This window comes from Rhinatrema bivittatum, chromosome 3 (genome assembly GCF_901001135.1).
Source record: "Rhinatrema bivittatum chromosome 3, aRhiBiv1.1, whole genome shotgun sequence".
NCBI classification, from domain to species: domain Eukaryota; kingdom Metazoa; phylum Chordata; class Amphibia; order Gymnophiona; family Rhinatrematidae; genus Rhinatrema; species Rhinatrema bivittatum.
In genome coordinates this window covers 137,772,918-137,789,970 of record NC_042617.1, presented here as the reverse complement: position 1 = coordinate 137,789,970, position 17,053 = coordinate 137,772,918, and positions in this window count along the sequence as shown.

Below are 17,053 nucleotides of genomic sequence, written 5' to 3'. Positions count from 1 at the left end.
TATATGGCAATGCTGAGGATTTAGACTCATTTAATCGTAACCCAGAGATAACCCCGAAAGCCCATATCATGCGTAGCAGCGAGGGCTGTGAAGTCTGAGGATCTGTAAGAAAAACCAACAGATCATCCGCGAATGCCACACTCTTAAATATACGGGAGCCAAACCGTACTCCCCGAATCTCACGTTGATGTTGAATGGCTAGCAAAAGGGGTTCCAATTGCAAAATAAACAACAGGAGCGACAGGGGGCACCCCTGTCGTGTACCCCTCGCTACCTGAAATGGTGCCGATTGCACCCCATTGGCAAGGATAGCCACCAGAGGATCTGTAAACAATAAACATACAGCCTGTGAAAAAACCCTTTCAAACCCCATTAGTATAAGTATTAGGGGCATACACATTACAGAGCACAACAGTCTGGCCATAAAGTTCTGTAATCAAAATAATATAACGGCCTTGTGGATCTGCTATTTCCTTAATAGGAAGCCACTTATGAATAAGAATGGCGACTCCTGCGGACTTGGAGGATGCTGAGGCTGACCGTACCTCCCCCACCCAATCCCAACGGAGTTTAACATGTTCAGCGGCAGAGAGATGTGTCTTTTGCAAGTAGGCAACCTGCGTAGATTTTTTCTTCAATAAAGCCAGTACCTTAGAGCGCTTGATGGGTGAATGTATCCCACATACATTCCAAGAAACAAAGCACGTGGGATTACTCATAGCCTATATAAAAAATATGGAAATAGCAGTGTATTTTACTAGACATCCCTCCCAGCTGAGGCTCCCACCAATGCTCCCTCAACCAAAAAAATCATGGAATCTGAGATGGAATTAGCATTAAATCTGCCCCTTCACCTGCAAGAACTCAGAGTCAACTACCCTTCCCAACCTCCATGACCCGCCTCCCCCCCCCCTTCCCTACCCTCCCTAATGCCCCCCCAATACGCTACCACTCAAACCCCTGTCTCACCAGATCCCACCCACTCCCACCACTCCCAGTTAGATTGACTTCCCCTCTCCCAACACCACTCCTTCCCGTCTCTCAAAACTCCCATAAAGGAAGTGCGGAGTTCATGTTTAGATGTGTCCAGGTCCAAGCCCCAAACCTCCACAATATCAAAAAGCGAGTATTTTATATCTTTCTGCACCAAGGGTGAATAAAAGGACCTCAAAAAGGTTCACCCCTATACCTTAAGAATCCCCTCTCCCTCACACCCGCTCTGAAGAAGTAGAGGCGCTATAGGCAGATATGGAGGCCCCGAACTGTGTTGCCCAGATAATCACAAAAGTAGTGCCCCATTCAAAAAAAAACCCCAAAAGAAATTTTAGAGAAAGTCTCCGTGAATAAACAATCCTAGGAGTAACAGTATAAGCGAGAGATAAAAGAATTCTTCTCCGTGTCCATGAAGCATCTTTCCAGCCTACATTCCAGAGTGCGTGCTGCAAAAAAAAAAAGAGTTCAATGGGTCCTGAGTCTGCAGTCAGGTCTTTCACAACCCCAAGTCTCGAGCCAACTGAGGCAGCCAACGCAATCAGTCCTCAGACAAACCAGACAGCCATGCCAAACAAACCAAGGCGCAACGGTGGCTTAACAAAGAGAAGGTCCCAGGTAAATAACAGACAAACAACCAGTTCTGGACTGTAAGCCTTTTGTTCCAACAAAAAAAATTGTACTCCGTGGCCCACGGTAATGTCCATCTGGCTGTCCACTCCACAGGGCAATTGGTAAGAAGCTGAGGAGCTTTGCCCCCCTCAGGCACAAGAAATCAGCCAACGTAGACTCTCAGGTGCCCCACCACCAAGCAAAAGAGTACATGTTCTCTGCTCGTCTGAGTTTTCAAAGTTATGAATTCTGTCAGCTTGACAAACTCTTAGGCGAGCAGAGAACATCAGCGCAAACTTAATTCCCCTGTTGTGCAGAGAAGAGCAAATAGGTGAGAATCCCCGGCGTGCCTCAGACACCGACACTGAGAAATCTTGAAAGATACGGATCCTATGGTTCTGGTATAGCAAGTCAGATTTGGACCGTGAGGCCCTCCAGATCTCAGCCTTATGCGCCGAGTTGAGGATCTTAGCGATGACGAGCCGGGAGCGTCCCGCTGCTTTGCTCCTAGCCGGTGTGCTCACTCCACCACCAGCTTCTCTTGTAAGTGCTGTAGCGACAGCACCTTCGGGAGCCATGCCTCTAGAATGGAGCACAGGAATCTCTCCTCTACACTCTCTGGAAAACGTAAAAATCTTAAATTGTCCCGTGAGGCCCTATTCTCAAGGTCCTCTACCTTGGTCTGCAGGGCATGCACTGTTTTATCGTGGATGGCCATTTTAAGATCCCAGATAGCCGCGGCATCTTCTAACCCTGAAATCCACATTTCAGCTGCCTCAAGACGTGGGGAAAATGCCGCGATTGTCTCCCGAACCTCCCCCAATTGTGCCGTGATCTCGGACCATTTCTCGTCGAGGGCCTCCCGAATTGCGTCTTTAATGTCGGCAATGGTAAGCTGCGACGAGGGGGAGGGGGACTCACTGTCTGCAGCGGCCGCCATTTTTTGCTCCGGAGCCCGTGGTTTGTCTTTTTCCTTCTTGTTATTCTTGGTGGTCATCAGTAGGGTTGGTTTGCCCCGAAAACAGACACTGGGCATATGTCCTGTCCCCGATCCATCCTTCAGCGATTTTCCCTGGCTTGGCGCGTGAAAATTTCTTGCGATGTGTGAGGCGGGCCTGGAGCCAGGAAGAAGCACGTCTTCCCAGCTTACCACATCACGTGACTCCCCAAATTTGGACTCTTTTATCCCATGCAGATGCAGGTTACTATAAATATAATGAAGAATTTTGACAACCCTACTGTATTCCAGTCCTTCTTGGATGAGATTTCTGCCAGTGAGATGGTGGTGAAGTGAGTTCCTCTGACTTTTCCTATGGTGATTTGCCACTTGGTTCACCAAACTGTTTGTCAAGCTGTGCTTTATTTTGGTGAATATACAAAAAGATTGCCTGTTCTTCTGTGGAGCACCACAGATTTATTTCCTTTTGTTTTGCAACAGATTCTGACTGCTTCTAGTTGTCTAAGTTTCTGAATAGACTTTGGACTCTTAAGAAGCTTGTGCCTTTGTATAAGTTCATTAGTTTCACTGCCTGCTCTCGATGGGCCACTCACAGTATCTAGCGATTTTTTTATTTTTTTTTGCTTATATGTCTGTGGTGGTGGGCTCTGGCTGTATGATTGATCAAGCTTGAAAAGGAGATGAGGAGGTCACTAACTTCATGAGTTTAGCTGACTTCTCTCTAGTGTGGGAGCTGTTTGCGGCGCTTTGCTTTTTTTTTCGTGTAGTGATTGATTGGGTGTGGATGCGTGCTGCAAGGGAGGGCAGTGAGTGATAGAGAGCATTATGGTGAGTGTGGGCTTTGATAGTGATTGTTGATGTGGTTTGTGTGAATGGATTGTGGACGCATGTAAGATGTATGGATCTGTTAAACGGGGAGTTATCCGGGATGGAGAAGGCTTAGGGCTTCATGGTGGGTTGTTCATTTTCCTCAAAGGGACATGAGGCTGTTCTGGAAGAATAGTTACCTTCTCTTTGGCCAGATCTAGGTGGTTTATGCTATATATACATTTTTTTTTTTTCATAGCCTGGGAATGGGGAGATGGCACCTTTCTGCTCCTTATCAAGACCCAGATGTCTCAGATTGGAAAGTTGCAGTTTGTTTTTGCTTACCATTTAACTGTTTTATTCATTCGGATGGCTAGTAATTTGAGAATTTCTTTGATAATTTCATTCATTCTCCCACATCTTCCTTGTTTTGCATTATATTAAGCACTAGAAGCAATGGGGAAGTTATTGGAACTTCTATCTTGAAATGTAAAAGGTCCCAGGAAAGAAAAAAAAAGTGATGCTACATCTTAAGTGTTTTAATCCTGGTATAATTTATTTGCAAGAAACCCACTTAAATTTTCAAGAATCTACTAAACTGTCTGGTCATGGACTCACGGGATTGACCTTCTCAGTAGTTCAAGGCATGAAGAATGGTGTCACCACTTTATGTAGGAAGCCATTGCATGTTCAGGTTTTGATTCAGGCTTCTGATTTTGAAGGGAGGTAGGTTAAGATTAGGAGTGAGATTCATGGCAAGTCCTTTTTGTGTTAAACGTATATACCCCCACAACTACACGCCTGGCTTTTTTCATGATCTTGCTGGGGTTATAACCAAAGAAGGGGATATACCATTAGTGACAAGTGAAGATTTTAATTTAACCCTTGATCCATGGATAGGCAATCGAAGGTGCATTTGGACCCCTTCAAGTCTGGTGTAGCTTTCCACTCTCTAATTAATGCTTTGGGTCTTTCTGACCTCTGGAGGCTTCAGCATCTTACAGATAAATATTTTTTTCAATACTCCATAATGTCACTCTAGAATAGATTATTTTCTTATTTCTAATCTTTTATTGCCCAGAGGGCGAGAATCTGCAGTCAATAGTATTGTAGTATCAGATCATGCATTGATTACTTTAACTATTGAATGCAATCGTGCTCCTAAAGCAGCCCCTCAGTGGAGATTCAACACTGGCTTGCCTGTGATTTTATTGCTCTCCTGAAGACCAAGTATGAGGAGTTTTTCCAGTTTAATCTTACAGGTGACACTTCTTTGATTTGGTGGGAGGCCTTTAAGACTGTTTTCAGAGGGGTTATCATTAATTACACTGCAGGAATACAGAAAAGAGAAATGCAGCATTGGATGCTTTAGATCGGTGGTTCTCAACCTTTTTTCTATCAGGACTCACCTGAGAGATGACACTCACTTGCGTGACACACTGAAGACATGACTGTCATGGGACTAAATAAAATCAAAAACTCTGCATCCAAAGGAATCTCCCACGTCCTAACAATGAGCACAGATCAGAATTAAGACATTTCCCTGTATAACTCACCATACTAAAGAGATATTTTGGGTCTGGTGTTATCTCAATAACAGCATCACAAACTCCCTATACCACCAGGTGCATTATAAAATAACAGAAAACCTGGAAAAAAAACAAACCCCACTCTGTACATATTTATCAAACCTACCATACTGAAGCAGCACTAACTCCAAGAAAAAAAGGCAGCAGTTCACCACCAGTGCAATATCATATTGAGAAAATACCACAAATAAGACTGATACAAATCCCTACTTGCTGCAAAGTACCTAATCTCAGTCACATACACCGAATACAGACAGACCTACCTTCATCTAATATAGAATAAAATACCACAAATTACAAATGCAGAAACAAAAACTGGAATGGAACCCCAAGAAGACCTTCTGCATGCAGTGCAAAACAGAAGAACTAGAAAGAGAAATATATGTCCTCTTACACTAAGCAAAGTTCAAAGATAGAAGAAATGCCTGTTCTCAAAATGGACATTTTATACCCTGTCACTCCCCTCCATGCCCCCTTTACCCCTCACTTCTCCCAACTACTCAGTCATCCCTTCACATGAGCATATCCTTGTCCAACATTTCCGACACCCTCCACCTCTGCATCCTCTTCCCTTTGCCTCCTCTCTCCCATGCTCAACTCTCTCTGCCCTTCCCTCTCTCCTTCCCTACCCAGCATACCTCTGACCACCTCTTTCCCATCCCTTCCTGCTCAGCATCCCCTGACCTCCCTTCTCCCCATACCCAACAGGCTCCACACCTCCATCTCTCCCTCCACTTCCATCTCTCCTCCCTGCCCAGCAGCCCCTTCTTTCTCCACCTCTCCCTAGCCAGCAATCTCCACCTCCTTTTCCCCCACCCTTTCCTACCAAGACTCCTGACTTCCCATCTCCCAAGGCCTTCCTGCCCAGCACATTTCCTTCTCCTCCTGGCTCCCAGCCAGCATGAGCCTTCAGTCCAATCCAGAGTCTCCTTCCCATTTTACCAGCGGCAGATGAGAGCAAGAAGCATTGAGGAGAGGAAAAAGACGAGTAGCAGCAGCGGAAGTCAGCACTGGATCTATAGAGCATGCACCTCTCTTCCTTATGCTCCTGCTTTCATATCCAGGCCCCATGGGGTGAAGAGAGAATCAGCAGTCTCACTGCCAGGCCAGGCAGAGAAAGTTGTTGTCCTGCCAGGCCCATATGAAGAGGGAGTTGGTGGTATCTCACTCTGATCTGGGTGAAAGAGAAGGGAATAATCTCCCAATGGGTCAGGAAGAGAAGGAAGAAAAAGCAGCCTCCTCTCATACCCAATAAAGGAGAAATCAGCCAACTCCTATCCAGCCTGATGAAGAAAGATCAGCCTTCTGCAGACACACCTGTTGAGAACCACTGCTTTAGATAATGAGATTAAGTATTTGGAGACATTGCATATTCAGAGCAAAGATAACTCTATGTTATTGCTTCTACAAAACTTGGTTGAATATAATTCCGTTCTGAGACAGCAAATGAGGTTGTTGTAAACACTACAGAAAGCAAAATACTATGGTGGTAATTATAGATCTGAGCACATATTAGTGCAATATGTCAAAAATATGCAAGCTAGGACATGGATTAAAGCTATTACCTTGCCTCGGGGTACAGTATACCAGGATCAAGAGATTTTACAGCAGTTTATAGGGTATTATTCTATTCTATGCTCTGCTGAAAATGATTTTTCTAGAGAGACTGTCTCTGATTTTTTTAGTACTATGAAGCAGCCCCCCTTTTTTTTTTTTAATTAATTAATTTATTTATTTATCGAGTTTTATATACCATCATTCGGTTTTGCCATCACAACGGTTTACAAAGTTTCGATGTTTACCAGAGCGTACAAAAAATTCATATGCTTGTTAACATAGTCCGTATCAGTAGTGGACAGGGAATTCCTGGATAGGGCAATCACAGCTGAGGAAACTGAAAGTGCTATTAAGCTTTTACCTTCCATCAAGACCCCAGGTCTGGTCAGCTTTGTGGCAAAGTTTTATCAAAGCTTTACATCTGTACTTGTTCCCAAGCTTCAATATTCAATGTTGCCTGGATAAATAACTTAGCCAAATATACCTTATCTGAGTATATCTCACTACTTACCTGGATAAGTTATATCCTACTAAGTTAGACCAGATCTATGGCTGGTCTGACTTATCCAATTAACTTAATCTGATAAGAGCGAATATTCAGCAGCCATCTAGATAGCCAGATAAGTCCTACGCATCTGGCTATCTTTTAGCCAGTCAATTTGTGGGTGGACAGTGAGTGGATCAGAGTGGTGCTACTTAGGGATTTGAATCATTTTTCTGACGATTGAAAATATCAGACGATATTTTCAAACTCGTCAAATATCGGGGGGGGTCCCCGAAAGTGATAGGAGAACCCCCACAAAATTTTCATGGGGTTCTCTTATAGTTTTGGGGGGACGGGAAGAAAGGGCACACAAAAACAACCCCCAAACCCACCCCGACCCTGTAAATCTCATTATTTAGAATCGCCCACCCTCCGACCCCCCCAAAACATTTCTAAAGTACCTGGTGGTCCAGCAGGGGTCCCAGGAGCAATCTCCCACTCTCGGGCCGTCGGCTGCCACTAATCAAAATGGCGCCAATGGCTCTTTGTCCTTACCATGTGACAGGGGCTATCGGTGCCATTGGCCAGCCCCTGTCACATGGTAGGAGCAATGGATGGCCCATGCCATCAGCGCCATTTTGTTTACTGGCAGCCGACGGCTCGAGAGCAGGAGATTGCTCCCGGGACCCTCGCTGGACCACCAGGTACTTTAGAAGTTTTGGGGGGTCGGGAGGGTGGGGAATTCCAAATAATTAAATTTAAAGGGTCAGGGTGGGGGGGTTTCGGCTTGCAATAGCTGAAAAAAAATGCTCAGAACCACGGGAACAAAGATTTTCCATGGTTGTTTTACAAACTCGATACCGGAAACGAGTCCGGTACCGATTCACATTCCTAGTCCTACTTATCCAGTTAATTTATCCGGTCCTACTTACCTGGCTATCAAGTGCTGAACGCACTATGAATATTGGGCCCAATATCTCTTTTGTAATTTTATAGTGGCTGGAGAATTTATTTTGGAGGCTGGCAAAGATCCATCTTTAATATATAGTTGTAGACCAATATCACTTATTAATGTTGATTTTCCTAAAGTCCTTTCTGTACAGTTAAGCAAGGTCATAGCTACGATCATACATAAGGACCAGAATGGATATTTTGTCTATTGTCACAGACGAGAATTGAAGGGAGGTGACTGCCCTCACCACAAAATGTCTATAAATAAGAAAAAGTAGGGCAGAAAAAAGTCTCAAGTGTCCATATATTTTCAGACTTAGAATTTCTTTTATTCGTAATTTTCCAGCTGTATCATCAGATATTTCCAAATTTCATGAAAGAGTTACATGGCCCCTCCCCCCCCCCCCCCCCCGACATGAACCTTGTTTCGTACAGAGAACTGCATCAGGAAGGACCCAAAATCTAGATGTAAAATAGATAATACAATGTTCAAAAAACAAGACAACATAATGCATCAAACACATCACAAAAGGTATAAAGGTACAAAAATATAAAAGAGAGTACCTAAGATGTATAAGAGTACTCTTAAAACTGCTTTGCAAGGTATTTGACTGCTGAGAGACAGTATGATTCTGGTGACAAAATAATAAAATGTCAGTTTGCGCTCTTGAGCTACATTATTTCAAATGTCCAGCCTATTTACATGGCTACGTACTTCAAACATTCACTGATGCCTGTTTCTTTTTTTCTTTTTTTTTTTTTTACCCTTTATGTTAATGTGTTACAGACTGGATGCCCTTTTTAAATTCCTCAACACATCCATTTTGCATATATTGAATCCTGGGTGAGTCAGTTATTTATAGATTCTTAATGAATTTTCTTGCATTAATCATTTAATATCTCCTAACTGCATTTTATTATATTGTTTCTGACCAACAAACTCCTAAGGTGGCCTTGTCCGTAGACGCAGAGAAGGCATTTGATAGAGCTGAGTGGAAGTATTTAGTTTCTTTTATGGATTGGTTTTGTTTTGGGACTACCTTCCCCCCCCCCCCCCTTTCTTAAGCTGGTTCTTTTACTTTGTAGTCTATCACAGGCTCGGCTTTTTGTGAATAGTATTCTTTTGCATTTCTTTTTTTTTTTGCAGGGCTGACCCCTTCCATCCTTTTTATTTGATATTGTACCGGAGCCATTGGCTATAGCTATGCGGCAAGACCCTGGAATTCTTGAGTGTAAGTAAGCCATTTACGCTGATGATATCGTGGATTTTCCTGAAGTTTCCTCCGATCCATGGCTTGTAAATCGAATTGAGATGTTTTCTATGTTATCTGGCTCTAAGATTAACTGGTCCAAGTCACAGGCATTACCGCTAATGAGGATCAGTATTTTTTTTCGGATGTAGAAGACTACTTCGTTTCGTTGCGTGGGCTCTGGTATCAAATATTTGGGTGTGCGGTTCTGAAACTGTAGACCGTAACGTTTCTTATTTGTTATCTATTGTGTCGGAATTGATTTCACAATGGTATCCTGTCCTGGTGGGGCAAACTCAAAGCCATTAAAATGGTTATCGTAACCCAAGTTAAATTATGTTCTAAGCATTCTCCCTCTTCTACCCTTGGAACCTTCTGTGTTTTACCAGCCGGAGAAAACATTCTTATGGAAATAGAGGCCTCTGAAGATAGTAAGCTGAGGCTTTCAAAGGATAAGGGCGATGTGAATTTTTCAGATTTGAAGGCGAATCATGTGACATTGCTTATGTGGCAGGGTGTTTGTTGATTGTACAATACTGGAATGGAGGAACTGCCAGTTTGTTTGGCTTTAGAGGAAGCTCTGGTTGCCCCCAACCCCTCTATCTTCTTTGCCAGATATGATTTTGCCGAAGACTTTGATATCTTGGTTGGTACGCCAGGTAACTTTGGGAGCTTTTCGACTGTTTGGGCATAAAATGGGTACTTCTGGCTTTTCTTCTCAGACAACACCTTTGTGATTTAATTCATCTTTTAAAATTAACAAGTCTGTCATTAACTGGGTTTCTGGCAGGATTGTGGCATCTGGAACCTGGTTCAAGTGGTAAAGGATGGTAAGTTGTTATCCTTTCAGGCTTTGCAGCAACTTTTTAATATTCCAGACCATCAGTTCTTTAAGTGGCTCCAATTGAAAAACTATATTATATCCAGTGCCGGTACTTCTCGACAAAGGTTGGCAGCAGAGTCAAAGTTCTTTCAGGAATGTGGGGTTCCCTGGGCATCTACCAAACTAGTAACCCACTTTTTAAGTTAATGAGGTAAATGTAACCAGTGCTGCTCTGGAACTGAGATGGTGAGGAAGAAGAGCTTTCTGTGGTTTTGGTGAAGACCAGTGGTCTTATTTTTGGGATAAATCTATAAAGGTCTCTTTGTCTGCCTCAATTACACAGTCGTCGTTTTTTTCTAACTGTCTGGAATCCTGTGAAAGTGTGGAGGCTTTCAGGGAAGGCAGGATAGTCTATGTGGACTTGCAAATTGGTTAAAGGCACTCTTTCCCATCTTTGGTTTACTGTGAGAACCTATGAGATTTTTGTTCTTCTGGGGACATATTTGTGGAATCCTCTCTATTAGGGATAGTATATCTTTCTCATTTCTCTTTTTGAAATCTTTGGCATTGTCTCACCCTTTATCGAAGTGCAAAACTTAATTAGTTGACTTTTTGCTTTCTTTTGCTTTATATTTGCTTATGTTACACCATAAAGATAATACCTGTGTTGCATGTGAATATGTGGTGAAAATTATGTTTCTCGCCTTGCTTGAAGACTGTGTTTATTATGCCATCTTGTTATTGTTTTTATGTTGCTGTTATGTTTATTTTTCAATAAAAATGTTTGTACTAGACCCGCTATTGAGCAGGTCTAACTTATCCAGTTAACTTAACCAGATAAGTCTGATAATCGGCACTTATCCGGTTAGGTTAACTGGATAAGTAGCTCTTCCTCAATCTGCCCACATCCCTCCTACCACTTATCTGGCTAAGTGGCAACTGCTGATTGCAGCCGGATATTCAGCTGCTGCCACTTAGCCAGATAACTCATTACTTATCCGGCTAAGTAGCGCTGAACATAGGCCTCTTAGTTATTATATTGGCATCATACAAAAGTCACTTACATGGAACCAAAGTAATTCATTTTTAAAAAGTGACACTTGTGTGGTGATGTTTAAAAAGAAAGCTCTGCTCTCTGGGCCTTGTATAGTTTTTCAACCATTTAAAACCAGTAAAAATTACTGATTTTACTGTTGTCATTACTTTTTAAATTAATTTATGCACCTGTTGTCCATTCGCTGTGATCCCTTGTGAGCAGGATGCTCATTTGTTCTGATTGGTCTATACTGTCTGTGTCACAAATGACATCACACCCATTGCATGAGCCAATCAGGTCCCATTCTATGTGAAGTGATTAGTGATAGACAAATTGAGAGGAACTACCGGTAGCTTAAAGGATTTCACAAGTAATGGCCTAGCAGGAAAGCTTTTAATTGCTAGGGGCTTAGTATTTCTATTTGTCATGTATACTTTTTAACTACTTTACATTACACACTAGGTAAAGCTTTCTGTTATGGTATTTAACTTACTAGAAACAGAAGACTTTTAAGGCCATGTTCGATAAAGATTATTTCCATAGGCACAGAATAAGGCCCTTAATCTTTTCAAAAGGAGCTTTCCAGCTGTGCTGGTTTTCACAACTCTGATCTCCAAAAATAATATACCAATTTATATACCAGCACAAAACCAAGATCGTGAGTGCCAGTGTGTAAATTTTCCACTTGACTTTTCATTATCTACCTGAACAAAATCAATCTATATGTATGGGATCAACATATAATTCACAAGATAAAAACTGAAATAAATGTGCTTTGCATATCCTAGAGATAAAAGTCTCAGTGTTTTATTTCCTACTTTGCTTCCAGTCAAAAGTATTTATAAAATAAATCATTTCATAAAGGAAAAAGAGGGAGACAATTTTGTGTCATAAGTGTTTACTTCTTCCCTGGAAATATCGATCCTGTCAAATGAACAGTGGTTAATAAGTAACTTTAGAAAGATATCAGCAGTTGCCCAGGGTTTATTCCTGCTGTATAGCACGTCAGTTTAGCTCTTCTTTTACTTGCCCTGAAACTGTACTTCAAGACTCCTACAAAGTCTTGGTTGCTACATTAATTATATTTTGCTTTGAAAAGAAGTTTAAGAACCTTAGATATTTCAAATCTGTAATAGAAGCATACTAATTTTCTTCACAGACATCTCAGGCAGCACTGCATTATTGATTTGATTGGGCAGTCAGACTAACCTCAGTCTAAAATTATCTATCATATTCTAGATCCTTTCTGCCCTGAGTCCTCCATCTCTCTCTCTCTCTCTCTCTCTCTCCTCTCCTCCCTCCATCCTCTCTTTTCCTTCACTCAATGTTCCCATCTCTCTCCCACCCTATATCCACCTTCTCTCTCCCAGTCCCATGCCCCTTTATCTTTCTCCTTCTTTCGCCTACATCTCCTCTCTCTCAATCTCTCTTTCTCTCTCTTTCATGTTTGCTCCTCCCTGTATCTCTTCCTCACTTCATGTTCTCCCTCGCTTTCTCCCCCTCAAGGTCTCATATTCCCCCATTCTTTGCCATCCCCCCCTCCCCTTTCTCTGACTCTTTTGTCTCCTCACCTGCCCTATCCCTGTCTGCCGCCTCTCCTGTCTCATTGGCTTTTGGTATAATGGGGGAGGGGAAACACTCACCTGGGCAGACTGGCAGCTGAGCTATCAGCAGGAGCCTCTCTGCATCATTTTGATGCTTAAAAGTGGCAATAATACAGCACCCATGGAAGCACAATGCCTCTAGGCACATGCATGCTCTGCCTAATGGAAAATCCTGCCCTGCCTTTTCAGGGTGCTTTTATTTCCACAAATCTCATTGGCCCTCCTCGCTCAATTAATTTGTTTTCCCGTCGCAATACCATGGTTCCTCATTTCCATATGGTCATGAAGGTGCATAGGTTTCAAGTGGTACAGCTGTGCTATTGGGTTTCACTGAAAAAGGAGGCCCTAAGTTCAGTAATAAAAAAAAAAAAAAGGCCCCAGGCTGGAGTTCAGAAGGGGTGCCCTTAACTCAATGCCATTGCTCCTCCCCAGGAGGGTGGGACTCCCCTCCTCGTCCCTTCCTTCCACTCTTGGTATGTATGGAAGTGATCAGCGAGAGGCAAAGGAAAAATGTGGGCCAGGAGGTAAGGATTTAAAGGTAGTAAGCCAGGTAACTCACCTTCTTTTTCCTGCTCCTTGGCTTTGGTAATGCTGCAGTTTTTGGAGGAAATAAACAGGCCGATACAGTAAACTCCGTGGGGCGCGCGATTCTGTATTTAAATTAGGTGGTGCGGTAGAAATGGGCAAAAGGAGCGACGGATGTCAGCGGGTTTGACAGCCGACGCTCAATTTTGCTGGTGTCAGTTCTCGAGCCCACTGACAGCCACGGGCTTGGAAACCGGACGCCGGCAAAATTGAGCGTCCGGTTTTCGGCCCGACAGCCGCCGGCCCATTTTAAATTTTTTTTTCTTTTTTTTTTACTTTTTTTACCCTTCGGGACCTCCGACTTAATATCACCATGATATTAAGTCAGAGGGTGCACCGAAAAGCAGTTCTTACTGCTTTTCTGTACACTTTCCCAGTGCCGGCAGAAACTAGTGCCTACCTTTGGGTAGGCGCTAATTTCTTAAAGTAAATGTGCGGCTTGGCTGCACATTTTACTTTCTGTATCGCATGGGCATACCTAATAGAGCCCTCAACATGCATTTGCATGTTGAGGGCGCTATGTGCCGCGGGTTAGAAGCGCGTTTTCCGCCCCTTACTGAATAAGGGGTAACGGAAAACGCGCGTCCAAGGGCAGGTTAACAGTGCGCTCCGTCGGAGCGCACTGTACTGTATCGACCTGAGAGGGCACTGGAGGAAGTGGGTTTTGCACTTCATATGAAGTGTGGTGTGTTGTGTACTGGGAAAAGGGGGTGGAGAGTGGTGGCAGAGATGGGTTATGGGAAGGAATTGGGGGGTGGAGGAAGCAGTACAGCAGCCAGAGCTAAGGCTTTAGTGCTGATTTGTCAATATGATAACAGGGTTAATGCCAGATCCAGTGACAGAGTTAGGATTTTGCCACCCATAGGCACTGTTGGTGCTGACATCCCCACCCTCCTGAACCCGACAAGGGACAATAGAGCTAATGGCCTAAGGCACAGGCTTTGTTGCCCTGCTCTTTCTGCTCCAGGCTTACCTCCTCCTCTCATGTCCCTAAATGTCATGAGGCGAGGGGCAGGATTAGGGAACAGAATGGCCTTTTCTTTGCTCCCTACTCTCTACTCTGACCTCTTGTTCCCTGTAGAGACCAGGAGGGAAAGGGCTGGAATAGGAAACAAAGCAGTTTTTATTTGTTCTGTCCCTTCCGGCTTCACCCCTCCCTTCCAGTTCTCTGCACTGGTTGGGGGGGGGGGGGTCGAAGAGGGAGGGAGGAGCTGCAGTAGGAAGGAGAGGGCTGATCAGTGAGATTCAGCACAACTGGCAGGCAGCAAATCTTAGGCTGGCTGGCTTGCCCCTCCCCCCAGATTTCTGCCACCCCAGCAGAAATCTGAGGGGAGGGGCATCAATTATTGTGCTGCCCTCCCCATACACACACACATACACACTTTATTCAGTCTCTGCCTCGGGCCTGCCAAAAAAAAGCCTAGCTCCTTCCAGGGATCTAAACTTTAAAAATGTCACCCCTCTACCCTCCGGGTCTTCACCCCCTCCCCCAGAATCCATTTCTGGTGCAAGGGTATTAGGTGCCCTAGGCAAATCTTAGAACCTTGCACCTCCCCTCCTGCTCTTTCCGTGTACACAGTTAAAAATTATGCATTTATAATAGATTTTACATGGAAAAGAATATTCAAAGTACAGTCTTCTGAGGTAAAAAAAAAATATCACAAGTATTTGCAAGCATTTCTTTGGTGCCAACCACAAAACCCTATAAAAAAAAGACACTTGAAACCCATATAGCATTGGGGCTACTGTAATACGTGTTAGGTGTGGGCTTGACCCTAAAAAAACTATGAGCAAATTACAATTAAAATATAATAAACCTACCACACAAAATAGCACTAACTGCCAGCACTTAAAAAAGTAACAACCCTACCTATGAAAAGGCCTCACTGCTAATATTACACCAGGCTCTAAAACACCAATAGAGCTCCTATTAAGAAAACAGAAGAAACCAAGCTGCTATAAATTCCTACACGCTAGCAGAATATCTCTTCTTGGTCACATATGCAGAACACTGGCAGACCCTCACCAAATACAGAAGAGACCATAAAGTATAAATAGAAACAAGCAGGCAAAAACTAAATAGGAAAACCGCAACAAGTCAGACTCTAAGAGTGCAACAATGAAAAACAGAAACCACTACAATCCTCAGACATTAAACAATAAAATCAAGAAATATAATAAATACATTAATCATAATAGTATAAACATGCTAATAAAAAGAATATTTCAAAACAGCCGGTGAATGGAAGATCTAAAAACTCATAAACAATTTGTTTTAAATTTCTCAAACACCAATAAAATATTTCAAAACAGTAGACACATAAAACAGCATCCAGAAATTTATACTAATAAGGATAAAATAATTCATGCTCTCCATATCTGGAAACCTTTGATTTCCAGTCACTCTGTCATGGATTACTGAGAGGGATGCATAAACTTTCTTCTCTCGTTCTCATAGATATATGTTTACACATACATATGCTTTCTCCCTCATACATGCACATGCTCCCTCTTAAATACACATGCTCACATGACCATACTCCCTCTCACACACATTCTCAGACTCATACACATGCTCATATATGGTCCCTCCTACATATACATGTGCACACACATGTTCCCTCTTTCATATACATACACACATACACATATAAACATGCTCAGATATACACCCACATGCTCTCACACACCCATATTCAGGCACTCAAACAACGAGAACACCCTATGCTTCAATACCACAACCTTTCCTAATATTAAATGAAGACTTTACTGCAAAAAAAAATGTACTTGCATTTGTCTCAATGCTCCCTCTCTCACACACACACACACACTTGCTCCCTCTTTCACACACACATGCCTCCTCTCACACCCACATGCTCAGATACCCCCACACACTCTGTTTTTGCTCAGACACATACACATGCCCAAACACCCCCACTCACACATATATGCTCAGCCACAAACACACATACACACATACATGCTCACATACACATGCTTATACCAAGGCCTTTCCAAGCAGCCCCCGCCTTCCACTTCTACTGGGGGGTACTGTCTCGTGGCTTTTTTTTCCTTCTGGTCACCTAGTGGTTTAGGAACCATGTGGTCCTGCTCTTCATCTTCACCACATGGCTCTGCAACTCATCTTGGCTGTATGGCCCTGCAGCGCTTCCTCATCTTTGCCACGTGGCAGGTTGGGAACTGCCACACGGCCCTACAGATCCTCCTCTTCTTCGCGGCGCAGCCAGTTGGGAACTGCCACATGGCTCTGCAACTCTCTTATCTTTGCCGGTGTGGCTCTGAAACTCTCTCAACTTTGCCGCATGGCAGGTTATGAACCGTCACACAGCCCTAGAGCAACTCATCTTCATCATGTGGCAGTTTTGGAACCACCACGCAGCCCTGCAACTCCCTCCTTTTTGTTGTGAGGCCCTGATGATCTTATTTTTCTTCTCCTTGTGGCAGTGCCAGCAGCTCTCTGAACTCGGTAGCAGCTCTGAGGCCACATCCTTTCCAAGCTGCTGCCCTGTGCAAGTGCACGCCTTGAACAGTGGGTTGCGCCAGCCCTGGGCCTAGGCACAGGCCTAGTGTGTTTATTGGGAAATCCAGGACTGGCCAGATCTAAGGACTTAGCACTGGCATTAACACTTTGTAAATGAACTCCATTCAGATTCATTTTCTGCTATAGTTAGGGCCTGATTTATCAAGATATTTTCCCATAGAAATAGAATGGAAAAAAAAGCCTTAGTAAATAAAAGAGAATGGAATATTGAATTCTGCAGTACAGTAAAACCAAGGAGCTACTTA